Source organism: Choristoneura fumiferana, chromosome 23, assembly GCF_025370935.1.
Source record: "Choristoneura fumiferana chromosome 23, NRCan_CFum_1, whole genome shotgun sequence".
Taxonomy (NCBI): domain Eukaryota; kingdom Metazoa; phylum Arthropoda; class Insecta; order Lepidoptera; family Tortricidae; genus Choristoneura; species Choristoneura fumiferana.
The window spans coordinates 6,264,937-6,287,624 of NC_133494.1; the positions used below are offsets into that span (position 1 = coordinate 6,264,937).

The 22,688-nt window shown below is 36.1% G+C and overlaps 1 protein-coding gene across 1 annotated transcript in view; it reads right to left on the minus strand.

Moving 5' to 3' along the window:
• The window catches only part of LOC141440690 (MOXD1 homolog 1-like), a 119,376-nt gene that overhangs the window by 29,494 nt on the left and 67,194 nt on the right, over positions 1-22,688 (minus strand). The gene's annotated exons all lie outside the window — the stretch shown is intronic.

The window sequence follows — 22,688 nt, forward strand, 5'->3', positions numbered from 1 at the left end:
TACACTTAATAAACATGATCCCCCAAAAACCTGATGATACGCAACAACATGTAAGATAATAAAAATTATAACACACGGATGTAATCATTAAACGGGTATTATTTCCGGAGTAAAAGCCCTACGAGGGTATTAACTCGCAATTAAATTGGATAATTATTCGGCGCTATACGAACCTGCGCGGAGAAGTAAAAAACTAAAAGAGATTGTACAACTTTATATTTCCAAGAACATTTTTTGACGCCTGATAGTAAACCTAGATGTGGTCTGAGACGTAGCACCCTTTTTTAATAAATGACCACGCTTGATTTGAAGATGGTGAAATTGGAGGTTTCCTGAACCCTAAATAGCATGTGTTCCTTGGAAAACAGACACAAGCTGGGAATTCATTCTGAAATAAAACTAAAATGCCCGCTATAACTATTTAACTATTTCATCTATCAGACGGTCAACGCCGTTATTATCATAATGTTTTTTTTTACCTTCTTGGCATTTTTATGCGAAATCAAAAAAACGTCCCACAGATACCACACAAGTATTATACGTTTGGATATTTTAAAAAATAACTCTGATTTTGACTTTTTCTTGAATGAAAACAACCACGAAACCTATAGTAGTGGCTCCGTAAACATTCATTAGCATACTAGTCACAATTCGGCGTTCATGGAGCGAGTCATTGGTCCCCTAAAACTATAAGATATTCACAACGGCTATATTAGGTGTTTTATACGTTGTCCGCATATTAGGAACGAAGTTCGTGTTGTTATTTTAGTAAACAAATTTAGGTGTGAACATGTTTGATTTACAACAGTGTATGTATATTCAATGCTCTACAAGCGCTCGCAAATAAAATGTGGTGTCGTTACCGAATCTCGTCTCGTGCATTACTTCAAACATTGTGAAACGCAATAAAAACTCTAAACATTTACTTTACCCATCACCTCCAAGCTATTTGTGAACTGAAACTATCTATGGCTCTAAGTTAAACGGCAAATAGCCATATAAGGGGTGCCCCCTTGAAATGTCGACAAATTATTTATCGAATTTCATTTCATCGAAAACAATTCATAGAATATTCAATCCTAACATTTTTCTCTTGGAGTAATTTTACTTCATCGACTCATCTCATCTCACACTTCATCGATTATTATTTGCTTAAAAATACGTTTCATCAACTATTCATGAGAGAGAACAACTAAATATCGCTGTTTATTTCTTCGAAGTATTACTATAAAACACCAGAAAATAGATGAGGTTAGAACTACGACCTCAACAAAAATAAATCGCTACCAGAAAAGTAGGTTAGGTTAGGTTATAACTGTGACACTAAAAAAATAAACCGCTACCAGAAAATAGGTTAGGTTAAAAACACGCCCCCAACAAAAATAAAACGCTGCCAGAAAAGTAGAATAGGTTACGTTAGAACTGCGACCCCAACAAAAATAAATCGCTACCAGAAAAGTACATTAGGTTAGGTTAGAACAGCGACCCCAAAAAAATGGCTACCAGAAAGTAGGTTAGATTAGAACTGCGACCCCAACAAAAATAAATCGCTACCAGGAAAGTAGGTTAAGTTAGGTTAGGTTAGAACCCCAAAAAAAAATCGCTAGCAGAAAAGTAGGAACGTATGAAATAATAAAATATGAAATGAAGTTCTGCCAAATAGTTATCTATTAAATAATATTTTCAGCAATTAAAAATCGGTGATTGAAAAATACTCATTTTAATCATTCGAGGTAATGAATATTCGATGAAATGAAAAAATAGGAAACGTTGACGTTTAATTGATATTCGATTAAAAGTTTATCGACATTTCAAGGGTAAACCTCATATAAGCCATCACGTCTCTTAGAAAGTTTTATGCAACAAAAACAGAACAACGTCATAAAATCAAGCCATTCTGCCAAAAACGCAGTCCTTTATTTCGCCGTCTATTTTCAGGAAGGAAATAAAAGGGAAGTAAAAACGTACATAATGAGGTTAACTGAAACTGAAATTTAGAGACAGCGCTGAAAAACGTTTCGCTTTGCTGAAGTGATAAAACAAACGAAATAAGCTACATGAAATATTTAATATTTATAAAATACTTAAAAATAAATGCATTCTTGTGTTCTAGGTTAGGTACTCTCAGATTGGTTTAAATACATGGTAAAGAACACATAAAACAAGGATTATACATACAGTGTTATTTATTTTAGATTTTATTTATGCTAGAAGCGCTCTGCCAACTTTTCTCCATTTTTGTCACGAACTTTTTGTAAGTGCATGTCATTAACACGTAAAAAATGGCTCTCACTTGGAACAAAAAACCCAGCGCTCCATCTGTTACGGAGGCACCTTGGATCGGACGTTTCGCAATTGTATCTCCGAAATAAATCATATTTACGTCGCATGTGTGAAATACGGCTTCTCAAATATTAAAACCGGTCAAATTCAGAGTTGTCGGAGCGGATTGATCATTGAGCAGAAATGAAGCAATTAGATTAAATGCACGTGTATGCACTATAGTGAATTTAAAAGTAGAAATTTTTTTTTTGACAAAATATTACTCAACAAATTTTAATCGAATTGCACTACGTATGTCTCACACCACCTGCCATCGCAACGTAGTGTATTGTATGCCACTAATAGTGTTATGAACTGCATTAGTCATACATACACACAAACGCACGCTCGCACGCACGCATGCATGAAGACACGCACGCACGCACGCACGCATATAAGTACTTTAAGTTCATCTGCAGACGTTCGATATCTAACGCATTTTTGCACGAATTGAGTATGAACTATTCCCCTATCTATAGGCTTTAATAATGCAATTTGTTATTAAGGGGATCCCATGCCCCAATGACCTTCGATCTGAATTCCTTAGTTTTCTAATAATTTTTGTAGCTTATTATATTAACAACAACGACTTTAAGCAATATATTTACTTATACCCATATTTACTTCAAAGTTCATTGTTTACAAGATATTTGACATAAAAGTTAAACAATTTTAGGCCAAAAAGACTGGTTTTCTGGCCATAACTTTAGTGTTAATTAATTTCAAATGAAAACCCTCGACCAGTTTTTAGAGACGTCAAAGACGAATCCAAATATCGACACCTCCTACGTATACTGGTACAAGTGCATAATCATAAATTTACAGGAAAGCTGTTCAAAGGTTCCAAAACCTGTAACTTTCTCATTTTATGATATAACTTTTCAAAATTTCGCATTGGTTCCAAAGAAAATATTTGCTTTCTACCTGTATTCATGGAATTTTGAAATTTTTTATAGTTTTTGAGAAAATTGCAGATACACTACTATACGCGTATTTTACATCTTGTAGTTGTGCGGTATACTGAGCTAATTACCACTTGCTCCAGTATACGGCGTAATGCGTAGATTACTGATCTAACGATATTTTTATATTGTATATGAATTTTTAGATGAAATACTTATATGGCTTGCAATGAACAATAAAACAGTGCTCTTTACCTTCATCTATTGATTTATAAACGTTTTTATCACTTGCATCAATATACGCTAACATTAGCATGCCACTTGTACCAATATACCGCTAGTAATGTTTTAAACGTGCTATACAAATACAGAAATATACCTTTATAAAAACCTCACTTGAAATATAAATGTTTTATTAAGAAAAGTAATTGTATTAAGTGCTTTAAATTAATGGAAGTACATTCAATGGATTCGTATTCCTGTTCAAATGTGTACTCGTATTTTATGGTGAAAGGTTCCTCATGTGATACATATATCGCATCGCACCCATTTGTATCCACATACGGTTTAGCTTTTTGTGCCTCTTCAGGGTTCCGTACCCAAAGGGTAGGTATAAACGGAAACCCTACTTCTATATACTACTTTGCTGTCCGTCCGTCTGTCACCAAGCTGTATCTCATGAACCATGATAGTTAGACAGTTGAAATTTTCACAGATTATGTAAACTGTAGTCGATATAATATATATATAAAACAAAAAATAGAACAGAATAAATATTTAAGGGGCCCCCATACAACAAATGTGATTTTTTTGCCATTTTTTTGCTAATCCTAATGAAGTTGTATAGATGGTATGGAACCCTTCGTGTGCGAGTCTGATTAGCACTTTGCTTAAGCCAAGCTTTGACATGAAATATTGAGTCAAAGTCAAAATATCTTTATTCAATTTAGATTGTAACAAGCACTTATGAATGTCAAAAAAATCTACCACCGGTTCGAAAAAACCTCTGTTGAGAAGACTCTGGAAATAAATCCAAATTTCCCTATCCATGATATAATCATTAATTTTAATAATATGCCTTATATATTAATGTCTTCTTGACAATAGATTTAAATTTTGTGTCTGTTTCCGAGTCTTGGGAAACTTCTATAACTTCATACGGTTTACCCGTTTTCGCCATATACATAGCCAGGTACCATTTCTTAGGTGTGTATAAAAAATGTGTATAGGGGGTTATTAAAAACCTGTACTATACTTTAAACCACATTAGGGCTACTAATTACTAATATGATCCAAGTAGAAAAATACTGTGATTCGAAAAGAAAAAGTTTTGCATGGAAGTGGAGTCGCAAGAAGACTTTCTAATTTCGATGTTTTCCCACTTATATCGTATTAGTAATCAGTAGCCCTAATATGGGTTACAGTATAGTACAGGATTTTTTTTATCAACCTGTAGGTATATTGAAATTTACTGTTCTCATTTTAATTAAAGCATGCATGCCTTCGCCTTCTTTTTCGGGATGCTCAACTACCAGAGTGCGATGTAATACTGCAATGTTATATTTCTAGCACGCGTACATGTAGGTATAGCCGAGGAAACTGAATCACGTACTGGTACTGGGGTGGAACCGTTGTACTACCAATGTTATGTTGACATCCCATACATTGCCAAAGAAATCATAGCGAAATAGATCACGAAAAGGTTTCACATTGGATTTAGTTTCCATGACTGTCTATGAGAAATACGGCTATTGTGGTCTTGCCCTCCGCAATTGTCAGACCAAAACATGTTTTTTTTTATATATACTATCAAATTATGTGTTCGTAGAACAGTTTAAACGGTCCGCACGCAGCGACGGCTAGCGCGTACACTGAGGCAACTGCCAGTTACACTGGACTTCCCGGCCCCGCGACAATATCGGTGCCGCGTATAGTGGTGCATGTCGGTTGCCTCAGTATACGTTGTACCGATTAGCAAAACGGTGTTAGATGCATTCATATACGTCACTTTATTTCCAAAACTAATAGGAATATCCGTGCAATTTTTTTGTGGTAGGTAAATAAGGAAATATTAATCACAAAATTGCAAAAAACTAAAAATCAGAAATTTGTCACTTGTACCAGTATACGTAGGAGGTATCGATATGTTGATTTCGTATATGTTAGATCTTTCACGACAATAGAGATGCCTAAGAAATAAGTGTTTTTCAGATAATGTTTAAAAGAATCATACAAAATTAAGTATTCATTTTTTTCAAAATCCGGTAGACGAAAATGGAGATCAAAGCTTGGAGAACCGCTAGCCGTTTGACTTATAATTCTATCTGTAGTGCAAAAGTAGGAGATACGATTCAAAACTTGTCAGAAATCGATGAAATCCTCGGGTAGCCCCTTAACGACTTGCGATGGTATACTTATAAGACCCAAGTCCAATGATTAAGAAACTGCTAACGAGCAAATGCTTTTCAGTCTAATCAGGTTTAGTTATGTGCCCTTAATAATTGCAAACGTGACTTTTGTGTTTCGTTCTGAAACGGTTTACTTATTTAAAACGGGGTTTAAATCGAGGATTTTTCCTGGTAGATAGATTTTCAGTTTGAGCGATAGGCACATGCAAAATCAGCCATGATTATACTTTTTATTTTGTTACTTTATTTGCATAGATAAAGTAAGATAAAAGTTTAAATTAGAGTAAGTACCTGATAAATATAAAATGGTTTGCGACTTAACTACGAGTAGATGGTAAGTATTCAATAGGGGAGCGCCAAAGTTCGCATACTCTTCGCAAGTCATACCGTAATTTTTGTCCGAATCATCGTTTGTAATTTTTTTCCCATTGAAACCTTAGAATTTTCTGAATTTTTTAAATGTTGTTCCTATAGAATACTGGTTAGTAATTATGATTGTTTTTTTGGAGTCTTTTTGTGTTTTTAGTTCAACTCCAAATTTGTTACTTTTAGCGGGTATTTGTCCAGCGGTGGTATAGCATGCAGCATGGATTGCTGAGGACCTAGGTTCGATTCCCACCGATGGTCTCTTTTTCTGGTTTTTCTATGCATTTATGTCTCAGTTTGTATTTTCGAAATAGTGGTTAGGTTAGGTTTGTTTTATAAAAATTCTGAACAATTATTGGATTCAGAGAAAAAAGAGTTATGACAAACGATCATTCTGACAAACATTGTATTCGAACTTTCGATAAGTATGCGAGCCTATATAGACCCATTCGGTAGTAACTTTGTAAATTTTATTATATTGAAGGTTATTGAAAATTATTAGCAATTTAACGCCATATTAGGAACATCAAATAATTGTCAATGACTAAGAATTATGTCTTTTATTATTTCATCATCATGGTTAACGATTTCCTGAGCATTAATCAGTATTGGCAAACCTGTTTTAGTGGGCGCGTCAGGTGTATCTCCATCTCGAACCAAACCCAGTTTTTTACAGGTTCAATGTCGACTTAGGAATAGAGCGGAAATGCGAACAGCCACAATAACCGGCCAAGCGCGATTCGGACTCGCACACGAAGAGTTCCGTACCTCACAATTGCTAAATATTAATAAAATCGAACAATGCCGAAAAATTCTTTGTAAATATGGACTCACTCCCTTCCTTCTTCGTTTATTTTACGACTTATTATCAACACATGCTTTATAAATAACTTAAAAAAATCTAGAACCAGTCTGTATTAAAAAAAACATTCAATTAAAACTGAAAATGAAAAACAAGTCTACTATGTTAAGTAGATAACTTAGACTTCAACAGTCGGGTCTATTTCAAAACCGTGTCCAGCTCAAAAAGTCCCAGTAATGGGTCCCGACTGTCGAAGTTTGAGTTACTTAACAGAGTTCGAGAGACAGGCAAGCAAGGACCAATAGGAACGCTCCATTTACCTCGCGTTGCTCCGCTCAGCTGTTTCCACCAGAGCTGTGCTGTGCGAGGATAGGTAAATGAAGCGTTTCTATTGGTCCATGAAAAACACATATTTCTCGCAACACATCCTCGCACATCTCTGGTTGAAACGCAGCCTTAATAGGGTCCTGTTGGCGTACAGAACCCTAAAAACCGTCAATTGCAGTCTCACCGGCCAGAACAAGATCCGATGCAGATCATTATCCACTTATTGAGAGGAAGTTCGAAACCGCTCTCTACGTTAAACCGAGCAATATTTTTGTTGGTTTTGCCTTATTGTCCTTATTATCCGTAGGGAAAGAAATAGAGCAAGAATATAAATTGTACTAGGTAACAGATTTTTTAAGATTATTGAACGACTTTCCTAAGAAATATTGTCTTTTTACCCGATAGTAGTTGCAATAGATGGCCGCTACCACAGACACGCCACGATTGGCGTATGCAAGCAATCAAGATTTTCGGGCGGTTGGGTGGTTATCACGATAGTCTAGTTGATAGGACATCTTGGCGCATTAATATGGGTACAGGAGGTGCGGGTGGGTTCAAATCCTGTCAAGAGCACCTTAAAATCTGTTTCGTTAATTTTTGTTAAGAAATCAGTCCTTATATTCAACTTTAAATAGGTAAACAGCTTAATTATTTCATGATCGTAAGTAAATTACTAATTGGTTTGATGCAATTAAGAAAATTGAGCTACGTACAGTCGAGTTCATAAGCTTCTGAGCAAAAATTTGATCAAAAATATCTGAAAGATTATTTAGAGTGTACCCGAACTCAAATCATAAAGTAAATAAAATTGATGTGATGACAATTTATCAACATCGTACGTATTAGGTGTTGATGTTGAACAAAAACTATCACATCATCCAAATAATAATAAACAAAATGAAGTGCCGCTATCTAAACAAAATATCCGTACCTACCTAATCGATCTATTCAAAATAAAATCTATAACTCTTTAGATGTTTGTTTATTTCACCCAAACTCAGATATATTTTTTTACATCAAATGAAACAGAAATATTTGAACATATATAATTATGGTTTTATAAAAAAGTATTCAGTGTTCGAATGAATTATTTCGCTTCTTAAATAATACAAAGACCAAAACGACGACCTAAAATTAATCAACAACTAATCCGACACTAACAACACCAAAAAAAAACAAACTGCCCTCAATTTGTTTATGCCAATTAACATTCCATATCAACTAATCACGTCCAAAAACGTAACAAGAAAACCTCTTCTCAACTTTTTACCGCCACGAAACTGTGGCAATATTTGCCGGATATTGATAATGGACGATAGCTGTAATGTGTTTTAATTATAATTTGATACACTTTTGGTCGGCATCTTTTATCTCTGGATACCTAAAAGGAAGTGGTAAAGCATTAGGTCTTCTAAAAAGTATACCTATTAATTTTTGTTTACGGTACTGTGGAGGTCAACGACCCGTGAATCCTTTAATTTTAGTCGGCTGTCGTATTTGACTTCGGTTATGATTGAGACATTATTAGCTTCGTGGTATGTACCGTTATACTGAATCATGAGTGGGTTTGTGCAGCCAGTCAATAGTATTCTATTGTGATTTTAAATTTAGTTGAGACGTTTTTTACGAGCTTTTGATGTGTAAGTACACACAGCTGGAAACCGCGAGAGCCAGACCTTCGTTGTTTTATAGAGTTTGAAAGTTAATGTGCCCCAAACATGATAAGCAAAAACGATCCCCGATTTATGAATGAAATTTGGGGAGTGGATGTTTTGACAGTAAGCGGGTAGTACTTAAAGATAATAAATTACACCTCAAATCGTCAAAATACAATCCTTAGTTTTATATATCTAATTTATTCAGAATAATATTTGAAATCATGTCATACATTGCTGGCAAATGTCTGGACATTTAGTACAGTTGCAGCCAGACCCCCTTAAAATATATTTGAACAGGCGCCAGGCAAGAAATTGCAACAATTACAAGTTTATAAATAATAACAACTATTACATAACTTAGTTACTACTAGAAGACGGTACGGGACGGGACGGTAGGTACTTTGTAAGTACAACAAATTCGAGTACTTACGTTAATAAGTGCAGCTCTCATTTAAATGCGCGCGTCATTCAAAATTAGTTCTTAAAGAACCATCATAACTTCATAACACTTTTTTGCCATCCGATTTCCATGGCTTAGTTGATGAAACGTGCAATTTTTATTTGCCTAATTAGATGCGCACGAGTGGCTCGGATCAGATAGGTTTTTATCTGCAGCTATACAGTTCAATGCCTCCCTGTTAGTTACCTATTTATAGATCTTTCGAGGTGAGTTTGCATCTATAAATAATGAAAAAGCTTCACAGCATTTTAGTTACAGTAGAACGTAAATGAGCACGCCACTTTCTTTGTCACTGTCAGATTGTACGTGAAGTATAAGTTCAGAGACGCTGGCAGAAGATGGCCACGACAACCTCGGACCACGTGGAGGCGATCAGTTGAGAAGGAGGCTGGCTCAATTGGTCTCGGCTGGGAAGAGCTGGAAGAAGCCGCGCAAGATCGATCCAAATTAAAACTCGTGTACGAGCCCTACTGTCCCTAGTGAGGGATAACAGGATCACATCATCATCATCATAAGTTCACAGACATAGCAGTCTTGTCTTGCAACCGTATTTGGTTATTCTTTATTTATTTCATAAATCAAAGCTTGTGTGTTATCGAACGGAAAATCAATTTTTAAGCTTCCAAATTAGGCCTTAGTCTTAGACATTAGTTTCAGCTTGATACCTGATACAAACAGTGATCATAATAAGGTTTTCGTTATTGAAAACTGAGTTACAGAACCCTAAAAATTAAGCAACCCGGTGGGCATCAAGTTGTTACGGCGCCACGCCACCGGTCTGGCACCAGTATGGCACAAATCATACAAGAACGTAACTTAGAACAACGTCACGTGGAATGAGAAAAGTTTTTTTGTAAATTACTCGGTGCCATTGTTATCATGTAAACGGTATTAAGTATTAAAAAAAAATCAAAAATTCAAAATTATTTATTTTCAACTTTTGTTTTAAAAACTAGTTTTGAATCCTCCTTTTAAGTGAAGCACTTGTATTAGGAGGAATTCGCTCTTTCATACAAGTTGTTCCAAAGTCAAAAATAATAGCTAATAACTAATAATAGTTCTTAAAGTAGTTTATGTGACTGTTACAAAGCATTTTAATAAAATAACCTACACAGTTTACATATTAAGTAACAAACAAAATTGTTTACCTTACTACTTAATGCGACAAATCTTTATAAATGAAAGATTAAGAAAATTAAGAAACTAGACGACAAAAAGTACAAATTCTATTTCAAGCCATTAGTTGTTCTATCTATATCATCGTAACTTTTACATTTTAGCCAATTTGTAATTAGATTTTTACATTCTCTATAAGTTAAGTTGTACATTTTCGTTATCCTATTTATTTTATTATAAAGTAATGCAGATGCTATTTCAAATTTCTTTTTAGCAAAATTTGTTCTAGTTTTAGATATTTTTATTACATAATAGGGATTACGTTTTTTTAATATACTTTGATCTTGCTTTAAATTTTTATGAATTTTCAAGATACAATTTGAAATATATAGCTGCCTAATTGTAAGAACATCAGAATCTCTATAAACATCAGAAGTGCTATATCTTTTATGTTTACCCAATAGTACTTTTAGAATGGACCTTTAGGCCCGTTCGAGAAACAAGAGTTTAGTTTATAAAACGAACACTAATATTTATGCCGCTTAAGTGCTTTTTCGTCTTGGAGTATTAAAATAAACAAAATATCTAGACGAGCTTAAAGGTGGCGGTTCGCGCCGCGACAGAGACAAGCGACCGTGACCGGAGACCGCGATCGGAGACCGCGACCGTCACTTGACGTCAGGCAATATATAAACGACAGTTCGCAAGCGAGACAGATACAGGAGACAGAGACGGGAGATTCCTTACGTCAAGTGACGGTCGCGGTCTCCGGTCACGGTCTCCTGTCTCGGTCGCTTGTCTCTGTTGCGGCGCGAACCGCCACTTTAAGACCTATGCCAAAACTACGTGGCACGCACACTCATTCGCGCGCTACGTGTGTGTGTGTGTGTGTGTGTGTGTGTGTGTGTTTGTGTGCGTGTGTGTGTGTGTGCGTGTGCGTGTGCGTGTGCGTGTGCGTGTGCGTGTGCGTGTGTGTAAATTTGTACATGTGTGTTGATTTTGCGTATTAAGCTCTAATTAGCAAAGCCCTTGTACTACGATGCTGGAATATCGAAATTGCATCGTGCCGTCTCCCTCTTTCATAGTAGGTATTTAATATGAGAGTAAGAGGTATTTGGCTGTTTAATTATTGCTACGCATAGTGCCGTGATCAAAAACACAATACACTAATACAGTAACGTGTGGGCTCCACAGAAAACCATACAATGCTGAGTGGAGGCTTTTTTGGTGTCCTGCCGTGTCACCACGTAACTTAGTCGTTTTATTCTTATTAATCCGTAACCAGGTTGACGTCGTGAGAGTTGGATGCAAGTTTGTCTTCATTGTGGCGTTCTATTAGCAGTTCTTATGATCTTATTAATATACAATGGTGGTACTAATGGAACCAAATAAATCTTTCTTTCTAAACACTATTTGACACACGTTTAGTAAGTTTGTCACGCTCGCTTCTTCGTCTCCCGTCCAAATGAGTTTTTCCTATTTTTGCACGGAAATTATTGCGCATGACGCCTCCGTTTAGCTAAATACTCTAAGCCTCACCTTTTCTATGAAATAGTAGGTACTACAGATTAATAGCGGATGTGTTTTTGCTCAACAAGCAATGCGTGTTAGTGGCATACGTGGTCAGAATAACCATCTATTGTTTAACAGTTAGGTATAAATTATTGAACTGTTATGGACAGTCGGGAAGGCGACCTCGTCATGAGTGTGAGAAAACAATAAACGTATTTTTGAGTGTACTCATGGGTTGAAGACAAAATTTGAAGTTTCTTTAGATTAGAAGACGGTACTAATTACTTAGATTCCTTCGTTACTGTTTTGGAAAGAGTTATTGTCTTGCACTTATAAAGTGCAGTGCTGCTGCTTTCCGCCGAGGAGAATAAGGCAGTGAAATTGGGCCAGTAACGTGTACATAGTGACATTTAGTAATACATGGTGATTCATAGTAATACAGAGTAAGCTTTGTCAAGTAGGCTAGAGCTCAGTTCTTATGTTGTCCTTGTTATTGTTCTTGTCCTGTTTCTTGTCGATAGACTTAATTAAAGCACTCATTATATTGCTGTAATATAAACATGTTTATCTATCTGTTTATATTGGAGGTTTATGAGAGAGAGAGAGAGAGAGAGAGAGAGAGAGAGAGAGAGAGAGAGAGAGAGAGAGAGAAGAGAGAGAGAGAGAGAGAGAGAGAGAGAGAGCATTGATTTACACATATTCGATACTTACACATAAAAATACATTAGATGGAAAGAATAAAAAATAACATCGAATAGTATAACGTGGGCCCCACTCAGCATAATGTTACGGCAAGCCGCAACGTTGTTTTTCAGTGGGACCCGCACTTTATGTTCATTAACTTTTAGTACTTTTGCAATTGCTCTAATTATATTGCATTTAAAATTTCATTGCATTTCAAGTTGTAGGTACATAGTTCTTAAGATTAGGTCAATATAAATGTAAGGGCACAGCAAAGGCACAGCAATGACCGTTGGCCGTTACCCGCGACTCCGTCCGCGCAGAATACGTTTATCGTTATCCCGCAGGAAATATGCAATTTTCCGGGATAAAAACTATCCTATATCCTTCTCTGGGACTCAAACTACCTGTTTACCGAATTTCATCTAAATCGGTTAAGCGGTTAAGACGTGATTGAGTAACGAACATATTACATTATATATTAGTAGGATTATTATATTAATAACAATAATAATACAGTCCTGGTATTAAAACAATAATAATAATGACACAAAAATGGAAATGTCAGAATTAATAATGAAAATAATAATAATAATAATGAGATAAAATTGTGAAATGTCAGAAAAAAAACAGTTAAATTACACCGCTCTTTTTCTCTGTGTAGGTACCTCTGTTTTCTGTACTGCTTACATTGTGGCGTTTAATAAAGTAAAGAATCATTGTATTAGGTATATTGTATTATTGATAGCAATCATTCGAGCATATTATTATCTATACTTACTTGTACTTATAGTAATAGATAGTAAATACTCGGTACCCAATCACCGTCGAAACAGCGACCACAGAGGTAAACTGAACAACCACATTCCATTAATAAACCGAATACTAGATCGCAGGCAAACCAATAATTTTGTTAGTCCAATACTCGATGATATTAATGTACAAAGATAACAAGACTTTGTTTATCAAAACATACTTGTTTTTGTAAGAAAAAGGCATCAAGTTACGTGATATTGAATATAAGGGGACAATGGTGATCTGAATAAACAATATCTCCACGTGGGTTCCGTACTTCAATTTTGGTTCGATCTCATCCATTCCCAGCCTAAATACACGTCTCACTGCTGAGTACGGCCTCCTCTCAGAATGAGAGGACTTGGACCGTAGTTCCCACGCGGGCCCAGTACGGATTGAAACTTCACAAGCACCATGGAATTACTTTGCAGGTGTGTGCAGGTTTCCTCACGATGTCTTCTTTCACCGTAAATCTCGTGGTAAATTTGAAAAACTCTTGAGCTCTGACCTCTGTGCGAGCCCTGATTTAAACTCACGACTCTGTGTGAGAGGCTATCAAACCGCCAGGCCACCACGGCTTCCAATCCAATTTTCTATCTATCTATACATATAAAATTCAAAGTCCTGGCTCACTGACTGACTGACTTATATATCAACGCACAGCCCAAACCGCTCAAGCTAAAAACTAGAAATTTGGCACACATATACCTTGAGTACATAGAGGTAAACTAAGAAGGGATTTTTTGAAATTCCCGCGGGATAAGGAAACGCTGTAGCTTTATTTTTTGTTTGTCTAAATGTGGAATAAGAAATTTTGCATTTTCCCGAGAATAAAGTACCTAGTTAGCCAATATGTCAGTTAAGAACTATAGCTTTCTATTAGGTAGTGGAAGTTTTTTTTATAAGAATGTTTTAATGCTCTATGCTGTCGCACTTAATAATCTTGTTGTCTTGTGTAGTAATAATAATAATAATAATAAGCCAATAAGCCTGATATCGTGCTGACAGATAGATCAAACCGCCAGGCAGTGCTCATCGACATCACCATCCCACATGACGAGAACCTCGTGAAGGCCGAGAAGGACAAACTCAGCAAGTACGTTGACTTGGCTCACGAGGTGACTGCTATGTGGGATGTTGACTCGACGATCATTGTCCCGATAGTCGTTTCGGCAAACGGTCTAATAGCGAAGAGTCTCGACCAACATCTCAAGAGACTCTCGCTATATGGCTGAATCAAGGGCCAGATACAGAAGGCGGTACTTCTGGACACGGCACGCATCGTCCGAAGGTTCCTCACTCTGCGGCTAAAAGAGAATGCAAAGCCTAAACTGCTAGAGCTACACTTAAAATTATTCCTGAATGATGTGAACCTACTTTCATTAAGACATGGTAAACACGTATTACAAAACTTAACTAAGTATACAGTTAGTTCGAATGAAACGATAATTTATACCATCCCTTTTATGCTACATTATTTAGATAAGGACACGTATATCAAACAGCGGCGTACAAGGGTCGCTTTCTTGCTTCAGTCCAACCAATAGGCGGCAGAGCTTGACAATTAAATCCATTTAAAAATCGCCACCATGCATACGCTTACAACCGCCATTCGTCTTTTATAAAAGGGGTCTAATTTGAAAGGGAACCCTGCTTTTTAACGTTCGCTAACAAACCTAAGAACTAAAATTTAATCTACAAGTTTTCATTAATATTTTAGATTGTTTAACATCGTATTTTTTCAGTTAATTTAGATCCAATTTCGTGAATCGCGATTAAATTGTCTTTCGCAATTCCCATATACTAAATGCATGTTTGAGTCATTATTAATCAGTGTTAGCTAGGTGTTAGCTATAATGAGTATTTTCAAACTCGGACTCAATGAACTTGTCGACAGCTCAAGTGTCACATTATAACTGCGGAACCCCAAAAAACTGGTTTTGACGGAAACGCGAGCAGGCCGCGTCATTTATTTTGTATTTACCATAACCAGGCCATTAAACCGAAAATATATGAAAAAGACTTTGTTCAAGTGCTTGTAACGATGCTCAATGTCGATGCATGAACTTCCTGGTCGTTTGAAGTAGCTAATGGATTAGAAATGTTTTAGGGATTTGTAATTCGTATCACCTGCAATAATATCTGCCACAGTGGAGCGTGCAAAAATATCTGACACGTCCTACCAGCCCTATAAATAGCGTCGTATCATCTGATATGACTCTTTTTTAACCCCCGACGCAAAAAGGGGGGTCTTATAAGTTTGACCGCTATGTGTGTCTGTGTGTGTGTCTGTCTGTCTGTGGCACTGTAGCTCTTAATCGGGTGGACCGATCTGAATTCGGTTTTTTATATTTAAAAGCCGGTTTTCTAGCGATGGTTCTTAGACATGTTTAATCAAAATCGGTTTAGCCGTTTTTAAGATATTGAACTTTGAAGTGACAAAGTCGGGGATTTTCCAACTTTTTGTTGGTTAGGTTATCTAGGGTCACCAGCACTCCAGCAGCAACACAAAAAAGCATGCATAATATCCGATAAGTACCTATCCTATTTCTAAGGTTTGTCTTACTGGCATTAGATGAGAATAAGATCGATCAATTACAAATGCCAATTCAAAATGATTTACTCACTTACTTTTAAGCAAATAAATAGTTTGCCAACGCTTTTCCCAGTGATGTTGAGACAAATAAGAGGTATAGTGAATTTTAAGGAAAAAATATATGCAACAAATAAAATGTATGAAGGAAATGTAGGTAAGTATCCACAAAGTGATTGTTAGTCTCATAACAACGCAAAATCTAAAAAAGTTCTCACGGTCTTTTAACGTATTAGTCGAGACTAAATTTTAATTATTTGCGAAGAATTGTTTTATGACTTACAATTGTTTTTAACTGTTATTGGAGAATGGCGTATTAAATTTAGTGTCTAAATTATTCTGGTGTTTTTTTAAAAACGTGGATACATAGGTATTAATCGTCTGATTTACAGAGACATCCAAAAGTTAACCCAAATTTATATAACCCACTGAAGTATTAATGTTAAGTTTAGTGTCTTTGAACTAATTTTATTATTTGTTAATTCTAGCATCAAAAAAATAATTCTAAGCATTAATTTCAGTTATCTATTACATTTTTCAAGATACAACCCTGTGACAGACAGACAGACAGTGTGGAGACAATAATAGTCGCTTATAACTCTTCGGGTACCTACGGAACATTAAATAAAAATTAAGTAGGTACAATTCATTTCCTGGAGATAAAATAACTTAATAAATGACCCTTATACCTAAACACTATTTATTATTAATTTTAAACATAGTTTTACTGTTCTTCAATCCTAAATTCAGTTTCAACAAAATATACTTCGCCGTCAAAATTTTCTAAGCACTAACTTACGTCACTCAAGTTTATTTGACGTACTATTCTATGAACAGCCTAGTTTATACTAAAACGTTCCCACGATATTATTACGAGAAGAATAATATGATCCTTTATGTTATGTTATGTCACACGAAAGTAATATGGAAGACAAAGTAGCTGAGCTTACAAACGTAACATATTAAGTATAGGTAGGTTCACAAACGTTTAATATAGAAAATCAGTTGTGAGTAACTGCTGCCATAAATCAGGACCGTTATCTTTTTAAGACAGATTATATATATATAGTCTAATTTAAGTTTTTTTTATGGTTTTTGAGAAGAAATGGTCTCTAGTGAATGTTCCCGTCAAAGATTGTCAAATAAGTTCATTCACACCCTTCGTTTTGCCCGTCGCCAGTTTTCTGCTCAAAGTACGCGTCTGTATAATAAGATCCATAGATTGATCTCTATCTATACCTTTAACCAATATGAAGTCAAGAATAAAGTTAAAAGTTGGTTGCTAAAATTGACGTACAGTGATACTGAGAATCTTCTTGTACTTATCTGTAATATAAGTCATCCCTGATTGTTTACCTTATTATAGAGCATTTTCCACTTGGTGTATGTCTAATCTAGTTTTTTCTTTTCTGATAATCCCTGAGTGTTCATCGTTTTTCTATTGGTTAAACCAATTATTACCTTGTTACTATAATTGCTTTTCATTGTACTAAAGAAAGTTATTGTACTGCCATTTTGTCCTAACATTGTATTTAAGATGGTCGAAATCGGAGAAATCATTTGCCCCTAAGATACAGGTATTTATACCTAGTTTAGGACAGAATTTCTGAATACTCTATAATGACTCATGTACAAACCTAATTATTGTATAGTGAACTATAACATGCTAATGTACAAATAAATTTATTATTATTTATTTGAAGATCACAGCACAAGTTGTTTCTTTATAAAGGTCTCTACCCTTTACACCGTATCTACTATGCCCGTAATAGCAACGTGACAGGCATAAATATATTCTAGGTATTGAAAAGTAAGAGACTATGCCCAGTTGGTTACCAAACCAACCGCGGCGCTTGACATTCCGTTCCTTACACGTTCCTGTTACGGTCATGGCATGATACGGTATAGTGGTAGAGTGGACATCTTTTGACTGATGATAATAATAAAATCAAGCGCAAATCGAAACATAAATTTCATCGAAAATTCTAGGGTACCTACTACTACTAGGGCGCGACTAAAGAGAATGACAAATGAAACGTTTCAATTAATTAATTAAGATTTTCGAAGCAGTTTTTGTAATAAAAATACAACTTTCATGGCAGCTGTAATTACTAGAAAACGAGAGATAGCAGTGAGAAATTCTCAGAACAATAGATTAGTCCCAGACTTATTGATTTCTTTCAACATTGAATAGACTTAACCTCTGACCTCTAGACGAATCCCGAGTAACGCTACATTCATGAAACACATAAAAAAATAAAAAATTCAAACGCAATAAAGATGAATGAAAGTGATACTGTTATGTGAACGCTCAACTCGGGCAAAGTGAATGAATTAGCGTTGTCTTGGGGAATTCCTCAGTAAATATTTGAAACAACTGTTATTTGGATCAATTTGGTACAAAAGAAAGGGGCAATCTCATATAATTCGTGTAAATCTCGTCGGTGTTATATCGGCACTTAAAACAGAACCGTCAATTTTGTTCAATGACTCACCATATTATGCGACCAATCGGAAAGGACATTCTTATTACCAGTTTAGTCAAGCTTGAATCAATTTTACCGTTTAGATATTCCGTAGCAGCAAAAGCAGTGACAAACGTCTTTGAAAGTCAATACACAAGTGCTCATACGCCATATAATTTTCATTCAGATTTGTTAGAAAATTTAGTACAAAACAGTTTAAGACGCAAGACGATGTAAGTAAGTTTCGCGGCTCGCATCTGTTGCTAGGCAAACTTTATTGTCCTGAAACAAAGCAACGTTGCACGGAGATAAGAAGAAATCATGTTGCACCATGAACTGTCGCTGGGAACTAAGGTTGGCAGTTATCTGTAGCATCAAGTTGTGATGCACCACACGTTATTAAATCTGACAAAGTAATAACTTCGTACCTAACTGCCTCGCTGACCAACTTCAATGCAAGTCTTTAGCAATATCTACGCATTACATTAAAATTACCCAACAGTTTCGTGTAGTCTAAACTGTAGACAATAGTTTTGCCTAGATTTTAGGACATTGGATCATCAATATTATCTCCAATAACATTATCTCGACTGGTCTGTCACCGTAAAATTTCTACGATACCTAATTGCTTCTCGCCCACTGCTGACTAATGTTATTCAGCTCCCAGCGGTTTACCCAGTATACGTAGGTATACTACTATATTATCTTACTAGTATACCTTACGTACTAATATATCTTATTCCACCGACTGCCAAAAGATAAACTGATTCATACTAAGACTATTGTATTCTCTAGAAGAGCTCATTAGAGCTTCACTCCGCTGGTTCTTACTCTCAGTATAATCTTTTCTGACTCACCCAGTAGGCAAGCGAGCGCAGAAGTGGATCTTCTATTGTTTCAATAAAATTCACTATAATGCACTAAAACTTTTTGAAAAAAAAAAGTACTCCGTACTAACAATATCGTCAAGTGCACGGAACCCTGAAATCAGAAGCGCGTCCGATTGCGCACCGAACCCAGCACGAGTGGCATCGTGAAGGGAGCAACGCCCCTGCACCTGCCGCCATCACGACCTGACATTCCAGCATCCGCTGTAGGATCGCGAATTCGAAGATCCACGACAGCGATTCGTCGAGCGATTTGTCGCGCAATCCATCCGAGACAGAAAACTTGAGACAGGATCCAAATGGGATCACACTAATCTTTAAGAATTTCGTGTTGGTACTTAACAAAAAGAATTAAATGTCATAGAAAAATTATCAAAAATTGGCCTAGTCCCAAGCTATGTAGGCAAGCAAAGCTTTACTGTATGTAGGTGCTAGACGACAGATAAACCTACTTACATAGAAAAATACATATATAGGACATCTGAGACTCGAGCTCAAACATTTGAAAATGATTGAAGAAAGGTGAGTTCATCACATCACAGCACATAATTAATGTAAGCACAGATTTTGATGATAACATAAACATAACGCTCCTCAAACATAAGCCTGTAATGGCACCTGGACGTACAGAATAATATTCCTCCTAATTATTAAGTTGAGCCCCAGAAGAGCTTAGCGCACACGCCACAATTTCATTTACAGGGTTAATAGACACTTTGCGTGCACTGCAGCATTTTACAACCTGAGTTTTGCTCAATTTAAGTCGTTCAAAACCATTTTATGGAAATTAGAAATTGTAAAAACGTTCATCGTTTACTACCGAATCGGGAACAAAATGAAATACGTATGTATCTGTTGTCGAAAATGTTTCCAATATAACGTTTTAAACTTTCGTGATTTTCACTCGTAGTCAAAATACCACAAACGGGACACTAAAACACACGAGTAATATTTACCTCGACGTTTCAACCACATTACAGTAGCCGTGGTCACGTCACGAGTAGACTGAAGTATAGGGTATAGGGTGTCAAGTCTGCTCAGCAGCTCGAGTCGAGGTAAATATTACTCGTGTGTTTTAGCGTGATATGTCCAGTTTGGTAATTTGACTATGAAATGTTTCGAAGTTTATAGTACTTTTACATTTAGTTTGCATGAACACGCATATTTTGTACAAACTTAGCTATCATAAGGTCGCGGGTGAGCAAAGAAATTCTTTTAGTTCATTGATTTGGACCTCCGCTAAGTAACACCTGATTCAATAAATTATTGTTTCGTTTACTACAAAAATAGACTGAAAAGTTCAGCTCGAATTAAAAGGTTTATTCCACTAATATCATAGACTGAGAGAATCTTAAATATAAATCGCACTGTGATGATTTCAAATTTGAAAGCCTGTTGCGCATTGTTTAGCACGCATCGATCTTACTGACGTATGTACAAATTAAAACGGTCAACACTTTAAAACCGACACAAATCCATTAAACCATATCCACACAAAAACATTTGCACTAGCGCGTTGAAGAAGACTGTTACGAAAGGCGCCGCGGACCGTAAACATTCCACTAGTCACCGAGCATGAGCCAACTAGAACAGACAAAAACAACAATACACACTTTTATCCGGGTAAAGCTTTCTTCGAGATAACAGGGCCTGTGTAGCAAAAAGTCATTCAAGTTTACGGATCAATGAAGTTTTTTTCATTGACAGAAATGTTAAATAGAATGTTTTGTACAGATTGAAACTGCAATCAATTCACATGACACGCATTGTCCAAAAGTAGAATTCGAGTTTCGACTTCAAAATCTTTGGAACACGTTAACGACTACATTTAAAAGAGTGCTCAAGTACTCCACGGATGCAAATGACATAGAACACGGAATGGCGTTGCCGGTCACAAGTATAGTGGACTACATTTTGGAATGAAAAGAACAAAACGCGATGTTTCTTGTTGGTGAAGTGGTCCGTGAGTTTAGCAGCTGCGCTGAGCATGCTGCTTCTAATTCCCCATTCTTCACGGCACCGTTAACGACTGGCACGGCGGTTCCGTGGCAAAACGGCTACAATGATTCCATAATTAAGACTATTCGGAGCACACCGCTCTTCCACGACGGCCTTGTTTCCGATTCGACTTGCTCTATAGTAAATTGTTTCACATTACACACAGTAAAGCTGGAGGTTAATGGACAGGTGCGACTGGACGATCCCCAGCAATCAGAAAATAACTAGTACGGAATGATATCTTTCGCAAGAGAGAATTAATTACAAACACAAACCAAGAATTTCAGTTGTACCATGTGCAAAAAAAGAATCGTACTATTTGCTACCACATTACACAGGACATGGAAGTGATTGCGTAAGAATGCTTTCAGGGACAACATTATTGTCATTATAATTACTCCTTACGGCATCAGGGAATAAACGAATTACACAAATAAAATACATTCATGCATAATGAAAATTGTTCCGACACCCTAAGGGAATATGGTTTGAGAGGACGAGCTAAATTGAGATTGTACGGAATATTCTTATTTGCCTAATCTGAAATTCCCAGCCAGTCGCCTTCCATTTACGAAAGGCGTTTCCCAGGAGAGAAAGAATCCAATGATTCTTTAAATTATCAATATGAAATGCCTATATCGAGTATTGTTACAGCTTTTCGCCTTTCGTTATATACCGTGGCGAAAATACAACCGAATTACTTCAATCAAATGCTTGTAGGCCATATTTCTATCAATGATCTCGATGGAGTAGTTCGTGAAGCGATTTCAACGATAAGTCATGGTTATGCTTTTTTTTTTAAATCGATGAGCGCTTTTATTACAACTATGCGTGATATAAATGTATCGACAATAATCGACATGCCACAGACATTTCACTTCCTTTCTTTTTGTTCGCATAATGCAAATGTCTTCCATCGTTCATCCCACGTCTGATGTTTCATATTTAATATTATCTGTGCGCTGCGCTTCGGCATTTCAAATATAGGAAAAAAACCGTCTCGATCATTACGGAATGCAATAACGTCTTCGGTAAATATCAGAATTGAAATAAATTCATTTCTAAAGTATTCGATAAAAACAATAGCTTCATAGCTTAACCGACTCATGTTTAGCGTAATTGAACAATATTAATCGCACATTTAACAAGAGCAGCAAATAAACTGCGAGTCTTAAAAAATAAAGTGCTAAAAGTTGCAAGTTAGCAGTCAATTATGAGGGAAGAGTCTCATTATTTACATTGAAAACGTGAGAGAACTCCAATATCCGGAGAATGAAAGTACAGCGTGTGAAAAGTATTGATATTGAATATTGATTAAAAGTGCATTATATTAGTAAATAAATTGTTAAGGGGTAAAACAAAAACAACAGATATGTAAATTATCTCTCCTGGTGTA